General features: G+C 38.3%; 1 protein-coding gene across 3 annotated transcripts in view; it reads right to left on the reverse strand.

Moving 5' to 3' along the window:
• The window catches only part of TAFA2 (TAFA chemokine like family member 2), a 537,069-nt gene extending 515,145 nt beyond the window's left edge, over positions 1-21,924 (reverse strand). For all 3 annotated transcript variants that reach the window (XM_068561746.1, XM_068561749.1, XM_068561747.1), the window contains exon 1: positions 20,432-21,924. The gene's annotated coding sequence lies outside the window, so the exon portion shown is untranslated. The remainder of the gene's footprint in view (positions 1-20,431) is intronic.
• Positions 21,925-24,811: the final 2,887 nt, after the last annotated feature.

Here is a 24,811-nt window from a genome sequence, read left to right on the forward strand (position 1 = left end):
GGGAACAACAATGTATTTTTTTTTCCTTTTTCTGTTTTTGTGAGTGTGTATGTGTATGCTTCTTTGTGTGATTTGTCTCTATAGCTTTGTTTTTACCATTTGTCCTAGGGTTCTGTCTGTCTATTTTTCGTGGGTTTTTTTACTATAGTTTTTAGCGCTTCTTATCATTGGTGGATTTGTTTTCTACTTTGGTTGCTCTCTTCTTTCTATCTTTTTTTTTCTTCCTTTTTTATTACATTTTTATCTTTAATAACTATTTTATTATATTTTATTTTATTTTTTCTTTCTTTCTTTCTTTTTTTCTCCCTTTCCTTCTGAGCCATGTGGCTGACAGGGTCTTGGTGTTCCGGCCAGGTGTCTGACCTGTGCCTCTGAGGTGGGGGAGCCACGTTCAGGACATTGGTCCACCAGAGACCTCCCAGCTACACGTAATAGCAAACGGCGAAAGCTCTCCCAGAGATCTCCATCTCAGCGCTAAGACCCAGCTCCACTCAATGATCAGCAAGCTACAGTGCTGGACACCCTAAGCCAAACAACTAGCAAAACAGGAACACAACACCACCCATTAGCAGAGAGGCTGCCTAAAATCATGATAAGGTCACAAACACCCCAAAACACACCACTAGACACGGTCCTGCCCACCAGAAAGACAAGATACAGCCTCATCCACCAGAACACAGGTACCAGTCCCCTCCACCAGGAAGCCTACACAACCCACTGAACCAACCTTAGCCACTGGGGCAGACACCAAAAACAATGGGTACTATGAACCTGCAGCCTGCGAAAAGGAGACCCCAAACACAGTAAGTTAAGCAAAAAGAGAAGACAGAGAAACACACAGCAGATGAAGGAGCAAGGGAAAAAACCCACCAGACCAAACAAATAGGCAGTCTACCTGGAAACAAATGCAGAGTAATGATAGTAAAGATGATCCAAAATCTTGGAAACAGAATGGAGAAAATACAAGAAATGTTTAATAAGGATATAGAAGAACTAAAGAGCAAACAAACAATGATGAACAACACAATAAATGAAATTAAAAATTCCCTAGAAGGAATCAATAGCAGAATAACTGAGGCAGAAAAACGGATAAGTGACCTGGAAGATAAAATAGTGGAAATAACTACCACAGAGCAGAATAAAGAAAAAAGAATGAAAAGAATTGAGGACAGTCTCACAGACCTCTGGGACAACATTAAATGCACCAATATTCGAATTATAGGGGTCCCAGAAGAAGAGAAAAAGAAAAGGACTGAGAAAATATTTGAAGAGATTATAGTTGAAAACTTCCCAAATATGGGAAAGGAAATAGTTAATCAAGTGCAGGAAGCACAGAGAGTCCCATACACGATAAATCCAAGGAGAAACACACCAAGATACATAATAATCAAACTATCAAAAATTAAATACAAAGAAAAAGTATTAAAAGCAGCAAGGGAAAAATAACAAATAACATACAAGGGAATCCCCATAAGGTAAACAGCTGATCTTTCAGCAGAAACTCTGTAAGCCAGAAGGGAGGAACACTCCCAAACTCATTCGACGAGGCCACCATCACCCTGATACCAAAACCACACAAAAATGTCACAAAGAAAGAAAACTACAGGCCAATATCACTGACGAACATAGATGCAAAAATCCTCAACAAAATACTAGCAAACAGAATCCAACAGCACATTAAAAGGATCATACACCATGATCAAGTGGGGTTTATTCCAGGAGTGCAAGGATTCTTCAGTATATGCAAATCAATCAATGTGACACACCATATTAACAAATTGAAGAAGAAAAACCATATGATCATCTTAATAGATGCAGAGAAAGCTTTTGACAAAATTCAACACCCAGTTATGATAAAAACCCTCCAGAAAGTAGGCATAGAGGGAAATTGCCTCAATATAATAAAGGCCATATATGACAAACCCACAGCAAACATCATTCTCAATAGTGAAAAACTGAAAGCATTTCATCTAAGATCAGGAACAAGACAAGGATGTCCACTCTCACCACTATTATTCAACATAGTTTTGGAAGTTTTAGCTACAGCAATCAGAGAAGAAAAAGAAATAAAAGGAATCCAAATCAGAAAAGAAGTAAAGCTATCACTGTTTGCAGATGACATGAGGCTATACATAGAGAATCCTAAAGATGCTACCAGAAAACTACTAGAGCTAATCAATGAATTTGGTAAAGTAGCAGGATACAAAATTAATGCACAGAAATCTCTTGCATTCCTATACACTAATGATGAAAAATCGGAAAGAGAAATTAAGGAAACACTCCCATTTACCACTGCAACAAAAAGAATAAAATACGTAGGAATAAACCTACCTAAGGCGACCAAAGACCTGTATGCAGAAAACTATAAGACACTGATGAAGGAAATTAAAGACAATACAAACAGATGGAGAGATATACCATGTTCTTGGATTGGAAGAATCAACATTATGAAAATGACTATACTACCCAAGGCAGTCTACAGATTCACTGCAATCACTATCAAATTACCAATGGCATTTTTTTACAGAACTAGAACAAAAAATCTTAAAATTTGTATGGAGACACAAAAGACCCCGAATAGTCCAAGCGGTCTTGAGGGAAAAGAACGGAGCTGTAGGAATCAGGCTCCCAGACTTCCGACTGTACTACAAAGCTGCAGTCATCAATACAGTATGGTACTGGCACAAAAACAGAAATATAGGTCAGTGGAACAGGAGAGAAAGCCCAGAGATAAACCCACACACATATGGTCACCATATCTTTGATAAAGGAGGCAAGAATAGACAACGGAGAAAAGACAGCCTCTTCAATAAGTGGTGCTGGGAAAATTGGACAGCTACATGTAAAAGAATAAAATTAGAACACTCCCTAACACCATACACAAAAATAAACTCAAAATGGATTAAAGACATAAATGTAAGGCCAGACACTATCAAACTCTTAGAGGAAAACATAGGCAGAACACTCTATGACATAAATCACAGCAAGATCCTTTTTGACCACCTCCTAGAGAAATGGAAATAAAAACAAAAATAAACAAATGGGACCTAATGAAACTTAAAAGCTTTTGCACAGCAAAAGAAAACATAAAAAAGACGAAAAGACAACCCTCAGAATGGGAGAAAATATTTGCAAATGAAGCAACTGACAAAGGATTAATCTCCAAAATTTACATGCAGCTCAATATCAAAAAAACAAACAACCCAATCCAAAAAATGGGCAGAAGACCTAAACAGACATCCCTCCAAAGAAGATATACAGATTGCCAACAAACACATGAAAGGATGCTCAACATCACTAATCATTAGAGAAATGCAAATCAAAAGTACAATGAGGTATCACCTCACATGGGTCAGAATGGCCATCATCAAAAAATCTACAAACAATAAATGCTGGAGAGGGTGTGAAGAAAAGGGAACCCTCTTGCACTGTTGGTGGGAATGTCAATTGAAACAGCCACTATGGAGAACAGTATGGAGGTTCCTTAAAAAACTAAAAATAGAACTACCATACGACCCAGCAATCCCACTACTGGGCATATACCCTGAGAAAACCATAATTCAAAAAGAGACATGTACCACAATGTTCATTGCGGCACTATTTACAATAGCCAGGACGTGGAAGCAACCTAAGTGTCCATCGACAGGTGAATGGACAAAGAAGATGTGGCACATATATACAATGGAATATTACTCAGCCATAAAAAGAAACGAAATTAAGCTATCTGTAGTGAGGTGGATGGACCTAGGGTCTGTCATACAGAGTGAAGTAAGTCAGAAAGAGAAAAACAAATACCATATGCTAACACATATATATGGAATCTAAAAAAAAAACCTAAAAAGTGGTTCTGAAGAACCTAGGGGCAGGACAGGAATAAAAACGCAAAAGTAGAGAATGGACTTGAGGACACGGGGAGGGGGAAGGGTAAGCTGAGAGAGTGGCAATGACATATATACACCACCAAATGTAAAATAGATAGCTAGTGGGAAGCAGCCGCATAGCACAGGGAGATTGGCTCGGTGCTTTGTGATCACCTAGAGGGGTGGGATAGGGAGGGTGGGAGGGAGACACAAGAGGGAGGAGATATGGGGATATATGTATATGTATAGCTGATTCAGTTCATTATACAGCAGAAACTAACACACCACTGTAAAGCAATTATACTCCAATAAAGATGTTAAAAAAAAAAAGAATGATCATAGAAGTAGGAAGAGAACCACAAATGTTCGATCAGCCTGTGGCGGGAGGGAAGTTGAGTTGGAAAAGAAGATAATGGTCATCTAAATCAAATGTCAGAGAAATCAAATACAATGAAGCCTAAATAAAATCCACTGGGTCAAAAATTTAATTTTCCCATAAAGAAGTTCAAAGAAAACTAACTTAATAAAAGGTCCATCTACCATTTGAATGCCTCCAAAATAATGCTCTCCTGGAATCTGTCCAGTTGCACTTTCATGAACACCCCAATGTTAGAAATTTACCACTTTCTAAAACTCTTAATTTTTAGACAGCTCTAAATATTACAATTTTTTTCTGCTTTTGAATCAAAATCTTACTCCTTATATGTCTTTCCACTGATACAACACTATTTTCTAAATATTTGAAGATACAGCCTTACCCTGATTGGCAAATATATTTGTGTGTATATGTATATACATACATAACATGTTTGTGTATTGGCTAGCTCTCCTACTAGATTATAAACTCCAAGAAGTTAGGAAACTCTCTGCTTTACTAAGTAAGTATCTGCAGCACATAGCATAGTGCCTGACACATAGCGGTTTAATCACATAAACAATGATTAAATGAATACATATATTGACACATAGGGTATTAAACTCTAGAATAAATTATTGAATGAAATTTTAGCATTCTTGGGCTTCCCTGGTGGCGCAGTGATTGAGAATCTGCCTGCCAGTGCAGGGGACACGGGTTCGAACCCTGGTCTGGGAAGATCCCACATGCCGCGGAGCAACTAGGCCCGTGAGCCACAATTGCTGAGCCTGCGCTCCGCAACAAGAGAAGCCGCGATAGTGAGAGGCCCGCGCACTGCAATGAGGAGTGGCCCCCGCTTGCCGCAACTGGAGAAGGCCCTCGCACAGAAACGAAGACCCAACACAGCCATAAATAGATAAATAAATAAATAAATAAAACTAAAAAAAAAAAAAAAAAAAAAAAAAATTTTTAGCATTCTTTTCTCTGTAGATTTTTATCCTTATTTGGATCAAAGTTATGTGATCAATGTTCACATAACTTTCTAAATCAGTGTAAGAAAGCGAGACAGATTAGGTGCCCTCTGAAACGCCCTTTCAGAACTTTGATTCTATAAAAAGCTGACAAAGATTACCTGTAGTGGAAACATCGCATTGGGAAATCAGAAAAACCAGGTTCCAGACCTGGGTCTGCCACTATTTCTGTGCTCTTCAGCAAATCTGGCTACTTCTCTGGTCCTTGAGAACTCATTTATATAAAGTGAGGCTTTTGGATTCTACTATATATACTCCAAGGTTTTTTCCTGATTTAAAACTATAAGATTATGGCAGGGGGAGGGGTTGAATCAGGTGTAAATGTTATAATAAAATGAGAAAATATATAAAAATAGAAAAATATTTGAAATGCCTACTCATTGCTTTGATTATATCATCATTTCTTTAAACTTCACATTTTTCTTCTTTTCTAAAGTTATTGTGTATCTACAATAAACTCCTTTTATACCACATTTTCACTTTGCCATATCCCCAGTCATTTGAAATAAAACTGCCCTGTAATCTTCAGCAAAGTGGCTCTTCAAATGAAAGTACATTGTTGTTTGTTATGATTTTAAATCTTATCTTTCACAAGAGGCCTTTCTCTTAGCATAACAAAACTTTCTAGCTGGGGCTTTTTATAGTTTTAGAGTGCAATCTATAATGATACTTAAATTATTGATAATTAAGATAAATTATCACCAACTACTAATCCATTCTAGAAGAAATAATTCAGACTAAGAAACAGAAGTAAACAAAGAGCATATAAAACATAATATATATACATATTCTGAATATATATATACATATATATGCTTACTTTGCATGATACCTCTTATTTAAAAAATAAAAAAGATTCAATATGTTCCCATCCCTTTCCAACACTGAGTTTTAAAGACAGATTCAAAAGAAAATATAATGTAGCTATTGCATAATACAGTACTCCTCCCTTGATTTGGTCATCATATTAAACACATCCATAACCTTCAAGAATAGGAACCTACTATTCATATGACCATAGCATGTCTGCTGCCTGTATTACCATATTATTAGGAAAAAAGTCCATTTACAGATATATTTTCTGTTTTACTCAAAAAGGGATTATCTGAATTCTTCCAATACAATTAATGTTTTCATGAAGCTTTGTCATTAATCAGAAAATTAGAAGAATGCATTGTTCAATACTCACCAAGCATTTAACATCTAATTAGTCTTATACTGATGTTCTACAGAGGCAACTGAGCTCTGCAGCCGGGACTGCTGCATAGGCTATTCCCACCCTACCCTTAAGAAACACGTTTTCTTACATAGCAAAGAGCGAAGAGAGATTTTTGTAAGATAAAGGTAATAGAATGTTTCAGTCTGAATTTAAATTCCAGAAAAAGACACATTTTAGCTCACATTTGTTTAGAAGTTAGAGCTTTTTTCTTCAATTCAAAGGTACAAATATATGAGTATGTGAATGAATTTTTCAAATTTTCTTGAATGCTAGATCTTTATCTCATTACTTAAAAAAATTTCTTATCAAATGGAATTAGAGAATCATAGAAGGCTACATATAGGAAATCTGAGAGATATTCAAAGAATGCTATGGACGTTACAGTGTAATTTTAATGATACAATTCTAAACTTAGAGAGGTAGGACCTACTTAGGATGTCTAGATAGAAATAATTTGAACCAAGACAATTCTTTAACCAGCAGTCTGTTCAGCAGAATGAGTCTACCATTCTAACAAGTATGACTGGGCTTCCCTGGTGGCGCAGTGGTTGAGAATCTGCCTGCCAATACGGGGGACACGGGTTCGAGCCCTTGTCCGGGAAGATACCACATACCACGGAGCAACTAGGCCCGTGAGCCACAATTACTGAGCCTGCGCGTCTGGAGCCTGTGCTCCGCAACAAGAGAGGCCGCGATAGTGAGAGGCCCACGCACCACGATGAAAAGTGGCCCCCGCTTGCCGCAACTAGAGAAAACGCTCACACAGAAACGAAGACCCAACACAGCCATAAATAAATAAATAAATAAATATTCTTAAAAGCTGTACAGCCTGGGTCAAGTCACTTATTTATAAACTAGGGATAACAGTAACACCTTCTTCTGGAATTACTGTGTATACTAGATGAGAGAATTCATGTAAAGTGTTTGGCACAGTGCCTGGCACATCGTGAATGCTCAACTTTTTAATTTTTAAAATGTCTATAGATCTCCACAAAGAGTAAAGACCACAGGGGAAAGTCTCTATCCGCTCACAGTATGCTTGTCCATGACAGCTCTGCAGGGGCACAGCCTTAATACAATGATCTCCAGGGTTAGCAGAGGGGAAAATACAAATAAGAAACGCCAGGCATGCTCCCCACTTTCCTCCATTGTTCTCTCTTCCTGCTATCATCAGCTTCTCTACACAGCAGATCATTACAGGAAAGGTGGACCTCATGCTTTATGAGGCCAAGTTGCAGCAAGCTGAACAAAAGCCCAAAGAGAGAACAACAGAGAGAAAGGTGAGTCTCCTTTCTGATATTAAAAAGAGCTGAGATTCTTTTATATATGTTATTGCTCCCCAGGGCCCTCTCCTTGGTGTTTATACAAACACTCTTCCTGGAGATCTCATCTAGTTAGGTTTCAACAGCAACATGTACACTGATGACTCCCAAATCTCTATGTCTAAACCGTAATTCTGTCCTGAACGCCCAACCCAAATTTACCACTACTTATTTAGATTTCCTCTTGAGTATCCCAAGGGCACCTCAAACTCAGAATACTTAAAATTAAACCAACTATCTTCATCTAAATAGACTAGAGTAGCTTTGGGGATCTCACTGTATAAACAGCACCAGTCGCCCAAGCCAGGACCTATTCTTGACCCTTTCCCTCTTTGGCACATTCAGTCTCCAGGACCAATTGGTTCCATCTCCTACCTCTAAATTGTGCCTTTTCTTCCTCCCTTCTTCCAACATTTTTTGTCAAACTCTTGCCAATTCTCACTAGCTCTCTAGCTGGTCTCCCTGGTTTCCTATTCTGGATGCCATAGAACCTCCCCTCTATAGTGCCACCAAAGGATCTTTCTAAATATCAGAGGAGGATGGGTCTGAAGAGGGTCCTCAGAACTAAAAGCCTGGCAGTGTATAACAGGCCATTAATTTTGTTACAATTCTTCTTAGAGTGGCTATGAAAGTGGACATAAACTACATAAAGAAAAAGAGACTTTCTTTAATGTAACATAAAGATGTACTGTTAACTACAAACTACAAAGGGTCTGAGATTTTTTTATGCTACTTGGAAGCCTGCCATATTTTATGGATGCTGGCAAAAGACATAAGACTCCTGGGTCAGAGAGGACTTGTTACATAGCAAGAAGCATGAACATCACTTTCGAGTCAGTTCCCTTTGTCCACAAGTCCCACAGGTGTGATACAAAGCAGCCCATATGTATGTTGCACATGCATTGGTTTGTGGAACCTTGAGATTAGGAAATCTTTTATGATGGGCTACAAGCAGACATGCTCTTTGCCTTGAAGGGAGACATTATTTTTATTATGCTGGACAGCAAGCAAATCTACCCTGTGATTCAGAGGAAGACATTATCTTCCAAGACTGATCACTTTCTAAACATCCTTAAAAAGATATTATGGAACAAAAGGGTACTTGGTATCTTGAGAGACCCAGGGAGAATTTTCTCCCAACAGATAGGCTTTGAATTCAAGCCAACCTCTTGGCACTCACTAGTTGTATGATTTTTACCATTCTCTATCAGTTTCCTCACCTGAAATTGAGGATAGCACTTATCCCTAACTCACAGCCATTTTGAATATCAAATGAAATCACATGCATGAAACTGTTTTATAAACAATACAGCAGCATACAAATGTTATTATTTATGCCTCTAGAACACACCATTGTTTATTATGAAGATAAAAAATACAGAATTTTAGAATAACAAAATTAAAGATCAATTAATAAAACACTTAGTAACCGCCTGAATATTCTAGGGTAGGCTTAGGTAGTACAAGTTGAAGAATAAAACACATTTCTAGATCAAGAATTTCACAGTCTAGGAAGGAAGCAGACAGGGCAGTGTCTAAGATATGTTCAGGGGACAGAATAGAAGCACAGAAGGATGACCTATGGTCATCGCTGACTTATAGAGCTTAGAGAGATCTAAGTAATCGTTAAATCCAATCATCTTATTTACCACTGAGAAAACTGATGACAAAAATGTTCAGTAACTTTTCTCAGGGTCGAGTACATGTAGGTGAGGTCAGAACTAGGATCCATTCGTTCTGGCTTTTAGTTTGGTTTAAAAAAAAAGAAAAAACAAACAAAAAAAAAAACCTGACAGAAATTTCTTATTCCTGGACAGAGTTTTTACAAGATCAAGAGGGAAAAATTGGTTTGGCACCATACATCTTTCCCTCCTCTATAGCTTTCCTTTAGTTTGTTGCCATTTTACCTCTTTGTTCCCCAAGAATTACAATGGATGTATTCTTTGTCTTTTTCCTTCTCTCAAAGGTCAATTATTTCCTCTTTTTGTTGTATAAAAATTCTAGCTAGAACGAACTTCCCTTCTGACCCTTTTTCTTCCCTTTCACTCCATCTGACCTATCTAATACCTTTTCCCCATCATATCCTACAAAATGCTAACCCTGCCACCTTTATAATCCCTGATTGCCAGTTATTCAGTCTGCTTTTTGCTTTCATTTCACTCCAGTCTGCCATACCATCTACCCAGTGAACTTGAAGCAGATTTCACAAAATACAAAATGAAATATTAGCCACAAACCCTGAGGCCCATTTTAAAGACTAGAGGTAATCAGCTGCTAGGAAAAGATACTAGACAAGGAAGACCATAACTCACACAGTCTTCACAGAAATATAACAGAAACTTTGCTCCAAGGTAAAGTTTCACCAATATACAATAAGCTTGATTTTAATTCTACTTATTGATTTTGAAAATCTTTCAGTACTATACAGTACCTAAGTTTTTCATTAATCTCATATTTGAGATTGGGTTGGGAAAGAAGCATAGATCTATCTTTTTCAATAAGTTCCACAGTACCCCTAGCTCAATAGCCTTAGATCTTAATTATAAAAGTATGAGTGTTTTTGGACAATACAGAGAAAAATCATATCCCTTCAATTTAAAGTCTGTCCTTTGACTCATTAAAAAGTCCAAAAATATACTTTATATTTCAAAGAGTGAAGACATTATATTTAAGGGTTTTGAACAGCTTTTTAAGTATATAGGAATGCTAATATATCCAGTTTAATGCAATCTTTTAAAATAAAGACAATGCAATAATTCAACTTTAAGTTTTTAATGATATAATGAGTTGACTTTTTTTGGTTTTATAATACACATGAGTTTTCTTTGTATTCAAATATAGTCAAAGAATTTTAATTTTGTGAAATTATCTATGGTGCAAGCATTTAAAAGCTTTGCTTAACCCAGAAGGACTAAAATAAAATCAATACTTGAATACATACTATCTGTACTAAATAGCATTTAAAATTAGAACACCAGTAATTTTCAACATCATTGAAGCCAAGAACAATGATATCACAGTCAACAGTGTTCCTGAAGGTGAAATAAGTAAATCTGGTTCATGATAAATTATGAAAATGGTAATTATGTAGATAAGAATAAATGGCTTTAAATTCCCTAATGAATGATAAGTCAAGTCACTGACAAGAGTAATCAAAATGTATTCCATATGTGATTAACAACACTTAAATTTGACATTGACAAATATTATTTAATTCAAACAACAGTAGAATCATAAGCATATGTAGTCTCTAAACCTCCAGGTTACAATAAATTGTAGAAAGAATGGGAAATTCGGTCAGGATGCTCATTTTGTATTTGTCCTTGCTGTTTTGCCTAGAATGTATTTATTTTTAAATGCTAATATACCTTTCAGGTTAGAGATGGAAAGTGCAGGTCAAAATAAATGCTCTCTCTCTCTCTCTCACACACACACACAACAAACACACAATTAGAATAAATGACAGTTCTTCATAGAATACTTCCTCACACACTGAAGAAACACACAAAAAGACATTCTATCAATATGAACTATTGATCATCTTCCCATTAAATTAATTAAGTACTGTTATGTGCCAGACACTGTGCGAAGCACCAGGAATCAATAGAAACATGTTAAACATGGTTCTGCCTCACAGAGCTTACAGTCTAATGGACTCCATAAAATCAATTCATATCATTACTCAGCTATAAGCAAAGCTCTTCAATATAATAGAAACTTCCATTAAAAGCACTTAAAAGAACCTGAGTAAGATTTAATAGCATTACTATTACAAACTATATTAATCATACAACTTGCAAGAAAACAAACCGCTTCACTCTCTCAGACTGACATGTCTAAATTTAATCTCAGTTTATAATTAATATACCACAATAAGAAAACATGCAAGAATTTCCAGGGCGTTGATAAAACTGGCAACAAAATTTTTTTGAACTGAGCTTGTGACACGAGACCCAGGTCTTGTCTCAGTAGATTAGAGTCACACATCTGAGCTATGACACTTCTGGCATTAGTAAAACTGGTTTAGTGAAAAAACTATTAATAAAATATGAAGAAGTTAAACTCCCTAAATGATAAGCTATTATGTCTTCAATACTAAATTGAACACTTATGAATTCTGTGCTCAGATTAAAGAGCCTTTGAGAAAAGTGTTTGGAGTCGGTGGCCAGGTTTATGCTGCTTACTACAAGGAGAAACCGGTCTGAGAAGTAAGAATTGGAGGCTTCCAACCTTTCTGTGTGCATGAAATGAAATTCAGTGGTAAAGAAGCTCTCTAAAGCCTTGCGACTCAAGTACCAGACTCATTAGCTTCACCCAGGAGCTTGTTAGACATGCAGAATCTCCAGGCCCCACTGCAGAACGTGCATTTTAGCAAAATTCCCCCAGATGATTAGCGTGCGTATCGAAGTTTAAGAAGCACCGATCTAAAGGGATAGGTTTTACTGAACTGTAGAGCCATTCCAAATATCTGGCATAAACTTAAACTTCTGTATTCCCAGCACATCTCCTAAACCCTCCAAGGTACCACCAACTTCAAGGTGAGTTCAGCAACAATGAGTCAATCAGAAGAAAACTAAAAACAGCGGTGAGATTGAACCACTCATTATTATCATTCAGCATCTCCAGCTGAGCCTTTTACTGTCAACCACCCTGGCTCCAGATGCAACTGGGGTTGGAGGATTGTGCCTACAGAGGACAGAAGGGCAGGCATACACATATCTCCCTAGCTAGCTGTCTTCACACATCCCTCTGTCAACAGTGACACAGTCATGTTGCAGGCCCTTAGCCTGCATATGGCCCACAGATATGTCTGCTGGCCCATATAGTATTTCAAATTTGAATTTAATACCATCATTTATAAATCTGAAACTTTCACATTAAAAAATCTGCACATCTAAGTTCTCTTCTACAAATCAGAAAATCTGGCAACACCAGACCCACATTCCAGCATGGCAACAAGTGAAGCCAAGGTTCGGCTATCCCACTCAGAATGTTGGCCAGAATCTCCACTATTCCCTACAGTCTCCCCAACACTGTAGCTGAGGCTATGTGTCAGTTGCCATTTGTCATCTTCCATTTGGTCTGCTTCATTCATTCACATTCCCAGCCTGACTCCTATAGGCATTTGAATTTGCAACCCCTTTAAGAGGCTCTAGGAAGCATCATGTCACTGATCTCAAGTCATTCAGCCTATCTGAATTTCTTTCTTTCAGGTACGTAACTCAGGAAAAGGAGCTATTGTTTGTGTCACCCTTAGTTTGATCATCGATCTTGTGAGTTGGAATCAATCCACTAAACTACATTATTAGCTCACCTTAAATATACACTGTGATATTTTTCTTCACAACTCATTCCAACTCAGACATTTTAACTATTTTAACTCTTTTCAGAACTGTACTTCACAGTTATAAACAAGAATTAATAGTAAGAGCAGATATAGCACAAATACATTGTTGAACCATTCCTCCAGATTCATTTCAAAACTTCAAGTATTATACTAAAACAGTAAATTCTGTATCTTTGTCTTTTTTGTTTACTGAAATACCCCAAGCACCTAGAGAGTGTTCAATAAATACTTATTGAATAAATGAATGAAATTTCCCAAGGATTATAAATTCTCTAAAGTTCATATGCAGATTTTGAATGAATGTGTTTAATTATCAACAGGTATATGAAGATTATTCATTTGCTAATTAGTTCTATTTGGGTTAATCAACCAAACCATTTTATCTCAGACTATGAAAACCAGCAGTAGAGAAGAGACATGTAACCTCAACAAGCCTAAGACTCATGGCCTATCACAACTTGTTTTGCAACAAAACAGCATCATGCAAACTAGGCAAAATGGATAAACAGAATAAGAGTTAGTCTGATTCAATGTTATGTCCCTACATCTATAGTCTTTAGTCATCACCATAATCATCATTAACATCATCATCATCATCCCAATCATATAAAGCTTAACTTTTACAAATTGCTTACTGAAAAGCATTTATGGACCTTTTACTGGTGTTCCAGGAACTTTTTGTGCTAGATGTCCCTTGACATTCTGAATAAAGGTATGTCCTGGAATACTGTTATACTTCCCATACCATGATGTTTAGTAGGTCAGAATACAGGAAAAAATTACATTTTTAATTATCTTGAAAATTTGACTGAAGAAAATATATTGCTGAGAAACTGAGGCACAGAGAAATAAAGTGATTTTCTTGTGGTTACATGGTTATTTATTGGTAGAGTTAGAAAAGCATCTCCAGAGCTCTCACCACTGCACCACATTGGTTTTACAATAGTCATTTTCAAAATTTATCTGCTAACCAAAATGCAAGCCAATGAATTTTAACCACTCAACAAATGATGTGATGAGCAAATATATCTTCAAATAGCAAAGTCTAAATTTTGACCCAGTTTTGGTGTATTTATAAACACACAACAATCAATCTAAAAGGAGTTTGCAATAATGCTAAATATGTATCTTAGCAGGAAACTACTGTGATACAACATTTCAAGAACTAAGCCTGAAAAAAAAAATTAGGTTAGAATTTTCCTCGAACTTAAAGCTGCCCAAAATGGGGCCTCTGTTTTCTGGAGTACGAGGTTTCAATGCCCTTTCACTCTCCCCTTGGGCTTTGGATTGCTTGACTTAAAGGTGGATCACCTACCTCCTTTCTCCTTTTATACCATAAAAGAGAGCTAAAGTTAGAGCTGTTTCGCTCAATTCAACTCAACTTTCTGAAGAAAATACAAACAAAAGCAGGACCACATCACTGCTACTGATATGTCTGATGGCCATTCTATGGAGGAATTTACTGAACTCTTCAGCACCAACAAATTTGAGTATGCCATCCATCATACACCTACAACAAGGAAAACTGAGAAAGAAATGGTAACAATAACTAGGTTTTTCCACCTTAAATGAATTTGGAACTGTCATAAACTAATATAAATTAAAAATACAAGTATATATGTTGTTTTCCTCAAATGATCTGAATTGACCACTTCTGAATTCTTCTGATTTGAACAATCACAAATTTGCTACATTGGTCCATAAAGCTCTATTATTTGAGTAGACCCAAGTATTAGGGCTGTAAAAGGCCTGCTCTCTTGAAGAACCCATTCTAACAAAGTCTCAGTGTTCTATTAATAGGTTGAGGTTTTGTTATTAAGATTCCTATGACCACATAACCCATTTTTAGTTGCCTGACTTTGCTTACTCCAATCCATCAAGACAAAAAATATGAAGCCAGAAAAATGCAGACTAGGACAAATAACACACCTTGCTTTTCTTATATAGATGGTCTTTTTCATAATAGAGCAGGAGAGAGAAAGCATATTTACTTCCTCCAATATTTAAGTACAATTCTCACTGGAATCTCCAAGAAGGATGTTAAAAAAGGGAGAAAAACTCAGCCAGAACCAAATAAAACCATGGCACAGTTTTTACATATAAATAATAATTTTCAGTGGTCAGTTTTTTTGCACGAGAAATAATCCATTTGTATCCTCATAGCCCAGGCCATTCTGCTTGAAAACTTTAATTCCAAAACACATTTACACTTTTCCAAAAATCTTCTGTCATAGTGCCTACTGTGGATACCTTCATGAATTCACTTATAAAGAGGGGCATAATCTGCCAGCTCCATAATCTGTTCTGTATTATTAAACTCAACAGAAAGCTCCATATGCAACGACAGGAGGCCATAGGCAATTAACACTGCAAACTGTAAGGTTTAGAATCTTTGCATGCACATGCATGCAATTATACAGTGACTAGTTCATAGCAGCAAAAAAAAAAACTCATAAAAATATTTAGTAAAACAAACCTTTGCACTCTCCGGGCTTTATGTGAAGAGTTAGCTTTATGTAGCACAAAGATAAAAGAGCAAAGAAGACTTGTTTGGCAGATTGTCCCCATTTTGTCAAAGTACTAAATTCAGCCTACCACCATAATTGCTAAGAAGGCAACATTATCACATTATCCAATCTCTCTGTAAAGAGTTTCCAAAATCTACTGTGTAAAAGGAGCATTATAAATATAAATTTAATTGATAAGTATGTTTGTGCTATTGCTAGGGGAAAGGGAGATGTACCTTTGCTAACTGGCCATTCAGGGGAAATCATAAAATAATTACAGGTACTATGGAGTAATTTAGGAGACTGAAGGAAGTGATTAAAAGGACTTTATCTAATATAAGCATATAAACTATGATTCCCTAGCTATATTTCATACCCCATAGGGATAATTGTGAATAAAACGGAATACTCTCCTTATAGCTTATATAGTCATGTCTCATCTGAATCCCAAGTTACCTGAAAGTCTTATATTTTTCAATGGTAATAATAATCAATTGCCTAAATATGCTAAATTTTCACTAATTCCGGTGACTAGGTGGCCTAGTTACAGCACAGGATGAAATCCAACAAAGACATGTGGTATACACATTGGAAGTGGGTGCATTTAGGAAATTTAACAAATTTGGAGTATAATATCAATATGTTTCCGGAAATTTTGTAGATACCATTTGAAACCAGAATAGTATGCTCTAATGTAACACATGGTTTGTGTTTTGACTGTGGAGGCACATATTTAATAAAGGCAGAATACAGATATATTCACTGTTTAAAATGTGTTGAGACTTCTAGTCATAGTGTCAATAAACACATCCCAAAGCACCCCTACATAGAGGACAAAATTGATTTTCCTTTTTTTGCATTTGTAGCCTAATGAATAAAAATATCTCCAAAAGAAAAACTGAAGAGAAAAAATACTGCCTGCAACAGTGGCTCAAAGAGTAAAACTCAATTATAAATGACCTTGTTAAACCATGGTTACCCAGTTGCACTGTAGGTCAAATCATGTAAAATAGTGAAAAACTAGGTACCTTAAAAATGTAGACATTTTTTTAAAAGTCATTCCCTCCCCCTTCAATACTAAACCAGTATTTTACATGGATCCCATTAAAAGCATATATATGTATGTATGTGCATATATATGTATAGAAGTAGAGATTAGATTCATATTGCAGAGAAAAGTATTTAAATACCACTTTTCTTCACATTCCAATGAAGTCTAACCATTCCTCTTAAAATTTCTGTTAAGAATAAGCAGAAGATAAGAATTGTTAGCTATATTTCACTGACAGGGCACTGAATCACTGTGCCAAATGAATAGAATCAGATTTTCTAAAAATTACCCAATAAATCAGTGGTCAATGACAACTAAAAACCAAAACTAATTTCTAGGTCTCTGTTTGCCAGGCCCACCTTTCTACCTCCCCTGTTTCAGACTGCACTCCAAACCCAAAGTAAAACTGTTCTCTAAAAAGACTTACAGTAACTCATTGTGAGACTATTCCTCCTCTTCCAGTGGTACGGTTCCATGTGCTCTAAGTAATTCAAACTAAACCAAAGAATTTTCCAACAAAATAGCAAAGTCACCATATTACATGGCATTAAAATAAATGGTTCATAAGCAAGATATAGGATGTGAAATGCTGTGCGGGTATGTGGACCAGACATGAGGTTGATTCGGCTGGCTTGGCCTTCATATCTAGCAGCAATCTGTGTTAATGCGTTTCTTCTCTTTGTTTTGATGGAGCCCTGCTAACAACAAGTTGATGAACTGCATTTGTAAATGTCAGTTATAGATCAGAGGGGGCTATGTTAGATGCTTATTTTACTTCAACTTATGGTTTTTCACCTAGAAAACAAAACTGCATTGCACAGTAAAGTTCCTTATTTTTACTTGACTCTTCAACGAACAAAACAGCTGCAGAATAATGCGATTTAATGAGGCATTCCTAATAAAATACTGGAGAAGTAAAAGCAGGGGCACTGAACTGTTTCTGGTTGCTTCATCTTCTCAAATATATTAGAAATAACTGATGACACTTTGGAACATTCCTAGTTTGGGACATGCATTAAAGAGGCAAATGCCCATTAGTTTGCTGCCACAGCTGAACTTAGGCAGAATCTGACAGTACCTTTTATTAGGGCCCATGATAAAAAACAAAACAAAACAAAAAACAAAAACAAACGTCTGGAAAATGCTGGGGAGGCACATCTTACCCTACCTGTATAGGATAATCCATAACCTGCAATTAGAGATAAATCAAACTTAAAATGCACTTTCAACATTTACGTATTCAAAAACACATTGTAAAGGCTCATCATTAAAATACTACATTAAAGATGCAGAATCCAGGACGACTAAACCTTTCTGATATTATACAAAATAATTTCCATAAAGTCTTCTATCACCCCCTGAATTTCATCACTTCATAAATTTTTAAAAAGGAAAAGTGGCCATGTCTAAAAACAGATCTTTTTACAGCTGTTGTCATCACATTTTTATAACTCGGTGGTTAGTAAATACTGTAATGCAGTCTCCAAGCAACATGTACCTTTTTGAACATAGATCCATGTCTTCATAGATCCATGAATCTTCTCTCCAGTTTGTCACTTAAAATAGCTAATACTTTTCAGATTCATAATCACACACGCTCAGAAAGCTTAGGTTCCTTTTTAGCACAACTTGTAGCATTACAGGTGTTTGCTTTCACGTCGAGGTTTTTTGGTTCTTCCGTAAGAGACATATATCATAGCACTATGTATAAGTATGTAAATTCAAGCATCCTAAACTACAAAACTGTATTAAAGGCAAGAATCAAGATTTCAGTCTCAAAAAATGCCTGATTTGAATAAAGCAACACACTAAAACTGTGTTCTGCCTCTTAAAAGTCACTGTGTCTAAGCAGTTGGCAGTGTGACACTGCTTTCATAGTATTATGTCTATAAATAATGCAATCTAATTTTTTTTCATTGAAAATTAAGAAAATGAAAATAAAATAAGCTCCAGTGTGGTTTGTAATGGCCTTTCAATGGCTACAGATGGTTTTAAAAATTAGGATTCTAAAAAGGTCAGTATGCAAACAACTGACCCAGGAAGAGATCCAGAACAGAATAAAGTAGGAAAAGGGAAGATTAAATGTGTCTGATCATTTTTAAGGATCTTAGGTGCCAAATTTGAAACTGTAAAAGATTCACCAGTCTGAGAGTACATGTGCAAACATGGGAAGGCTGGAATAAATACAAATAATCGTAATGCCCTGGTTTTTAAAGGCTTTAGAAGTGTTTTCAGAATCTTTTGCTAGTTATTGCCATTTAGGACTTTACCCAGAAATCTTAAATTAATTACTCATTTGTCTTAACTTACATTGCCTAACAGAGCAGTTTTAAAGTGTTAATTGATAATAGTCTGAATGTTGATGTCTTAAACAATCTAGTTGGGGAAGACAGGAACCAGATAATTATCATGCAGTCAATAGTCATTAAAATTCATCCTGTCATGAGTAAAATACCCTTATACACTGACTGCTTTGGGGGTACTTTTCAGAGCAAACGTTGCATACAGGTTTGTTTGGTTTTGTTTTTTTCAAGAATGATGTTTGCAAAATTCAAGAGGGTATTTAACACTCACAAAAAGAAGATATTTTCTTTTCTGTCTTATTGCCACAAGCCAAACTCACCCAGCACCAGGTGAAGACAGGCTAGCTATCCACTGTAGTGACTACACCTGTGATTCCACACACTTCAGGCAATCGTTTAACACTTGCTCAGGAGGTGGAATACTGACTAGAAAGCATCACGTCTACCACGGGGCTCTGCAAGCACCTACAGTTCCTCCTTTTCAAGTGGGGACTAGATAGCTCAGCCTGCAGTTCTAGGAGAAATAGGGCAATGGATCTCAAACTTTCCTTTACAAAGGCAGTTTCTGGAAATAACACGTTCCCCACTGACAAGTGAAGATCAGTGGCTTAAAGAAAACACCTCTTGGTGGAACCTGGCCTTTTGGAATAGAAGGGGGAAGGGACAGGAAAGCAGTGGGGCAGAAAACCGTGTACTATTAGCAAGATTCTAGAGGCATCTATGCGGAAATAAGTGAAAAACCGTTAGTTTCTCGAAGCTGTTCTTTTTCTGAACGCTGTTCCTAAAATGATGCTTGTCCTAAAGCTCTCCCGTAGTATCCTTTACTGAAGCTTTATCTCACTCGGTAGTAAAGCGTCCGGTACCAAATCTAAATAAACCTTTACACAGATGAGGCTCCAGAACTTACCAAGAAGATTCTTTATGAAAATGGTTAGAGGTGGAGAAATCAATAGCCTCATTGAAACACCCACCCTCTACAGACAGGCCCGAGAATTAACTAATCAGAAGTGGACAGAAAGTGGGGGTTTCAGAAAGGCGACCTGACGTCCCATTGATCCTCCCTTGAATGCGACCCCCAACTTCTTTTTAGGAGTCCAAAATGGTTACCAACCCAGATTGGTTTGGTCGAGGGATCGAATTAAAACCCACTTCAATCCTCGGCCGGGTCGCTCGTTGTGTTAAGAGAAATGGGGCACAGAAGAGAGGGAGGGCAAGGCTCTCGGAACCGCCTTTCACTTGCTCAGATCCCCTCTCGGCGTTCCTCTACCCCCGCCCCTACCCTGGACGCCCAACCAGCATCTGCTATCACCTCTCGCCTTCCCCGGGCGAGCTCCCTACGGCCCCCGACCCCCGGAGAGGGGAGGGCTTCCGGGCCCCGGGTCCTCCAGCTGCCGCCCGAGTCCCCAGCGCCGGCGGGAGGCGCGGCTGGCACCTACCTGCAGCCCGGCTTCCTGGTGGCGGCAACACCTAGCGATGCTCCTGCAGCTTCCGCGGGCCCGCGCCAGCCTTATCGCTCTTGCATCGCTTCCAAGATGCCAATCCGCCGTCACCGTTCTGGGGCATAGGGAACCGAAGTCTGGTGGTGTGTGCTCGTGGAGGGCGTGTGAGTGTGGCCCTGAGCGTGCTTGTGTGAGCGCGCGCGCACGCGTGTGTTTCCTCCTCCGAGAGCAAAGAGGGTTCAGGAATCTCTTGACATCCAAACTGGAATCCCCTTGAAGTGGGTGGAAGGTGGCGTGCGGGAGCCTCGTTTCTTTCCTCCTCTCGTTTTTCACAAGTCAAAGTAATCAAAAGATTTGTTTACTGGGGAAACGCCGAAGTTCCGCAGCCCTCGCCAGCGCCCGCGGTCGCCAGCGGTCCTCGCCGGATGCGCGCGGTGCGCTCAGCTCCTCCCAATGCGAGAATCAAGGCGGTCTTGCAGCAGTTACCGCTCTTACTCCATCTCTGATTTGTTTGCTTTGAACGCCGAGTAAAGACTTTTCCTCATGCCACACGTTGTCTCTGCCTCTCACACATACACACACTCACGCATCCTCGGTTCCTTTTCCCCCGCCCTCCCTTTTTGCTCTCTGGGGAAAGGCAATTGGACGGAACAGTTCACCTTCAGAAAAGCAGCCTCCGCCACGTACTTCTCCAGTTCCCTGGCTCTCGTAGGTGCCGGGTCTCCGTTGTGTGAGAGTTGCTGGGGAGGTTCGGGGTAGGAAGGAGGAGAGGCTCTGAGCTCGGCAGTCTTCCGCCCGCGAGACGCTGGAGTTCCTCCGTCAGGCGCCCCTGTTCCCGCTTTTAGCAGATAGGTCCCAGCTGACGCCCTCTCGGAGACTTGGCGCCAAGTCCACTTAACAGCAACTCCTAGCCAGCTGCAGACCCTCAATCCCGCCTCGAAGTGCTGCGGGCAGAGCCCCACGCAGTCCAACCGCTGCCCCTCTAGGCATCGTGGGCTGGGAGGAAGGGAAACAGCCGCCGTCCCCCTGTCCCCAGTACGCTGGCACAGTCACCGCCGAGAAGGTGCGTGTTCCAACATGGAACACAAGCGATAAGGTGCTGCCTGTGTCAGTTCGCTAAAGGAGGGGAGGGAGATGAGGCGGGGGAGGAGGCCGGGGAAACAAATCCGCTCACCAGAATAAAAAGAATTAAGCGGTTTAGTAACAGAAGTCTCCTCTCCGCCGCCCACCCTAGGGCGCTGCACTGTCAAAAAACACTAGTGGTACCTTTTAGAAAGTCACCGTAGAGGGCAGAGGCCCCCTGTTCCACCCAGACCCCTTATTCCACCCAGCCTGGACGTCCAGAGAGTCCGGAGGGACTGGCTTCCCTGTAGAGTACAAGGAGAACGCAGGGAGGAAATAGGTGCCGACACTCCAGGTTGAGTTAAGCAGGAAAATGCGAGGGCAGGACCAGGCGGCGTTGCCTCCCTCTGTCTCTCTCCCAACAGCCACCTCTGTTAGCAGCCGCAGCTGCTTCTGAGAGGAAACTGCGGTCTCGAAGAAAAAGGAAGAGGCAGTAAAAGCTGAGAGGGCGGCAATTGGTATAAAAGCTGGACTATGTCTCCCTCTAGAGGGAGGCCCGGGTTAGAAAGCTTTACTGACTAACTACGACTCCAATTTCTCCACAAAGAAAAAGAAAACAATATCGGTTCCAGAGAATTTTGTAGTTTTACAAATTCCAACCTCTAATGGATTTAGAGAGAGGATTTGCACTGCAGGCCTATGTAAGCAGAGTCCTTGCTAAAGGAACCTCTCAATATTTACAGAAATTTAATAGCAAGACGCTGGAAGGTCATGTCCTTACAGGTTTGGTCAATTTGGGTGCTGGTTTAAGCAGTATGCATACGAGCTCAAATGAAGGATCTTCTTAGACTCACTTTGATCAAGTTTGGCGATGAACAATACCTTAATCTAGTGATTAGAGGATTATGCAAAAATGAATAAGTAGTAATAATGAATTTAGAAAAAGAAAAGAAAATCTAAAGCAAAGAAATAGCATGCTGATCCAGGAAATCTTACAAGCCCCTTACATCTAGGGATATCTCAAAGATCTTGCTTTGGAGCCAATATTCATACCTCTTATTTAACTAAACTAATCATTGTCAACTAAACTAACCAGACAAGGCGTTCAGGTTTTTTGAGCATCAGCTGCTGGCATTACTTGTCTGGTGCCTACAATAAACATTGCACTTTCCTTCACCAAAACCTGGTGTCAGTGGATTGGCTTTACTGCACCAGGGCAAGTGGACCCAAGTTTCGTTCGGTAACAATAGTGTCACAGATGTTATAATGTTTTGTTACTTCAGTCAAGTCCAAGTTAGGTTCCATCCGTAACTTTAATATTTAGATTTTGTGAACTAACTATTTGAAAGTTTTCATTCAAAATATTTCTATATGATACAACAAACTAGTGAATATAACAAAAAAAGAAGCAGACTCACAGATATAGAGAACAAACTAATGGTTATCAGTGGCAGCGGAGGAGCAATACAGGGCTGGGGGAAAGAGAGGTACAAACTACTGGGTATAAGATAGGCTCAAGGATGTATTGTATAACACTGGGAATACAGCCAATATTTTGTGATAACTGTAAATGAAGAGTAACCTTTAAAAATTGTACAAAAAATTTAAAAATAAACTTAAAAATAAATAATAATAAAACAAAAAATTCTGTATGTTTAAAAATTATTAAAAATGTATTCAAGTTTTTATTAAACTCCTTCCCATTTCCATTCACTCTGAGTTTTTGAAGTAGTCATATTTTAACTTGATAATCTAATTTAGAACAGGCTCAAAGAAAGAAAAGAATTTATAAGAAATAGCTTAGACTGATTGAAGTCATTTAAAACAAGGAGCCAAAACTAAGTCATGTAGTTTTATTATTTAGCTAATTGTACTATAGTAGATTTGAATCAGTCGAGCACATGGCAGTCATTTGAGGTACCCTCACCTGGTCTCTTTCAAAAGATTCATGTCATATGGTCAAAGATTTTTATTTCATTCCTCTTACAGTTAATGAAAGTGGAGTCTGGCTGCTCGCCACTCAAAAGCCAAAAAAGAGGCAACGTTGGTGGAAAGGAAAGTTTGCTTTATTTCGGATGCCAGCAACAAGGCGGGGAGAGCAGACTCCTGTCTAAAGGCCAACTTGACCCAACCACTGACAATCAGTGGGCAAGAGCTCTTATGGATGGAGGGAGGGGGCTACATGTAGAAACAGCACAGTCAGCTCTGACAGTCATCTTGAAATTGGTCATGTGGTGGTCTGACCAAAGTTATCTTGATTGTTTTAAGTACAATTAATCTTCAGTTCCAGGGTCAATTTGTTCCCATTTCCTTGAGGCCAGTTCTTGGAATTGTGGCAGCTTATGTCATGGCTACAGTCTGGTCATCATGTGGTTAACTTCTTCCACCTGGTGGCGGTTTCAGTATTTACAAGGCAGCTCACAGGATGTGGCTCAGAACATTATCTATAGCCCTTGAGGAGGAACCAAAGGTCCTTGACTATGCTTAATGACGAAACTATTATTATTTGGACTCCTTTTACTGTTTTCCTTTGTTTCTGCATTTTCTCACTTCTCTGATTAAACTTAGTCTTTGGCTAAAGTTTTTGCACAGACAAAGGGCAGGCAGAGGACATGGTGGGGGGGCGAAGGACCATGGGGTCCTGCTCCGTTTCATTACCTAGCAACTTATTTCCCCAGGGAGCAAAGTTTACGTTTTAAAACACCTGGCGCTGTTTCATTGCCAATCTTACAGTAATTCTCAGTCTGCTATGTTAAGTAGTAGGATGGAATCCAAGCAGGAATGACTGGAAATCTGGGCTCTGCGCTGGGAGGAATAACCATTTACATAATCACTTTAGAACACTGGCCTTCCTTTCTTACAAGAAATATAAAGTATACTTTATAATCCTTCTAGCTTCTAATTCAAGTAGCTCTCTGTGACTATAGGAAAATCTATCATTTTATCATATTATTAAATTTTTATTTTTATTGTTAAAATATATGACATTTCATCCTTATTTTCCTAATTAAACCCATCATGTTTTTACAAAAATGTTTTTAAAAGTTCATAAAGAGAACAAATGTGTAAATTAATTACAAAATATAATAGAATTTCTTATCCAAAGTCACATGATACTTAAATTCTGTAATAACCTTTGTGCTTTTTGTACAGATCCAGATAATTTCTAATGATTTTTAGATCAAGGTATTCCTATTTCCAGCACCTCCTAGACTTTGAAATCAAATATTTTGTTTTCCCTCCGAAACAAAATGGCAAATACCTCCCTAGTTTAATAGAAATCTTGAGATGATACTTCTTATCTTCTGTTTATTT

Source organism: Eschrichtius robustus, chromosome 13, assembly GCF_028021215.1.
Source record: "Eschrichtius robustus isolate mEscRob2 chromosome 13, mEscRob2.pri, whole genome shotgun sequence".
NCBI classification, from domain to species: domain Eukaryota; kingdom Metazoa; phylum Chordata; class Mammalia; order Artiodactyla; family Eschrichtiidae; genus Eschrichtius; species Eschrichtius robustus.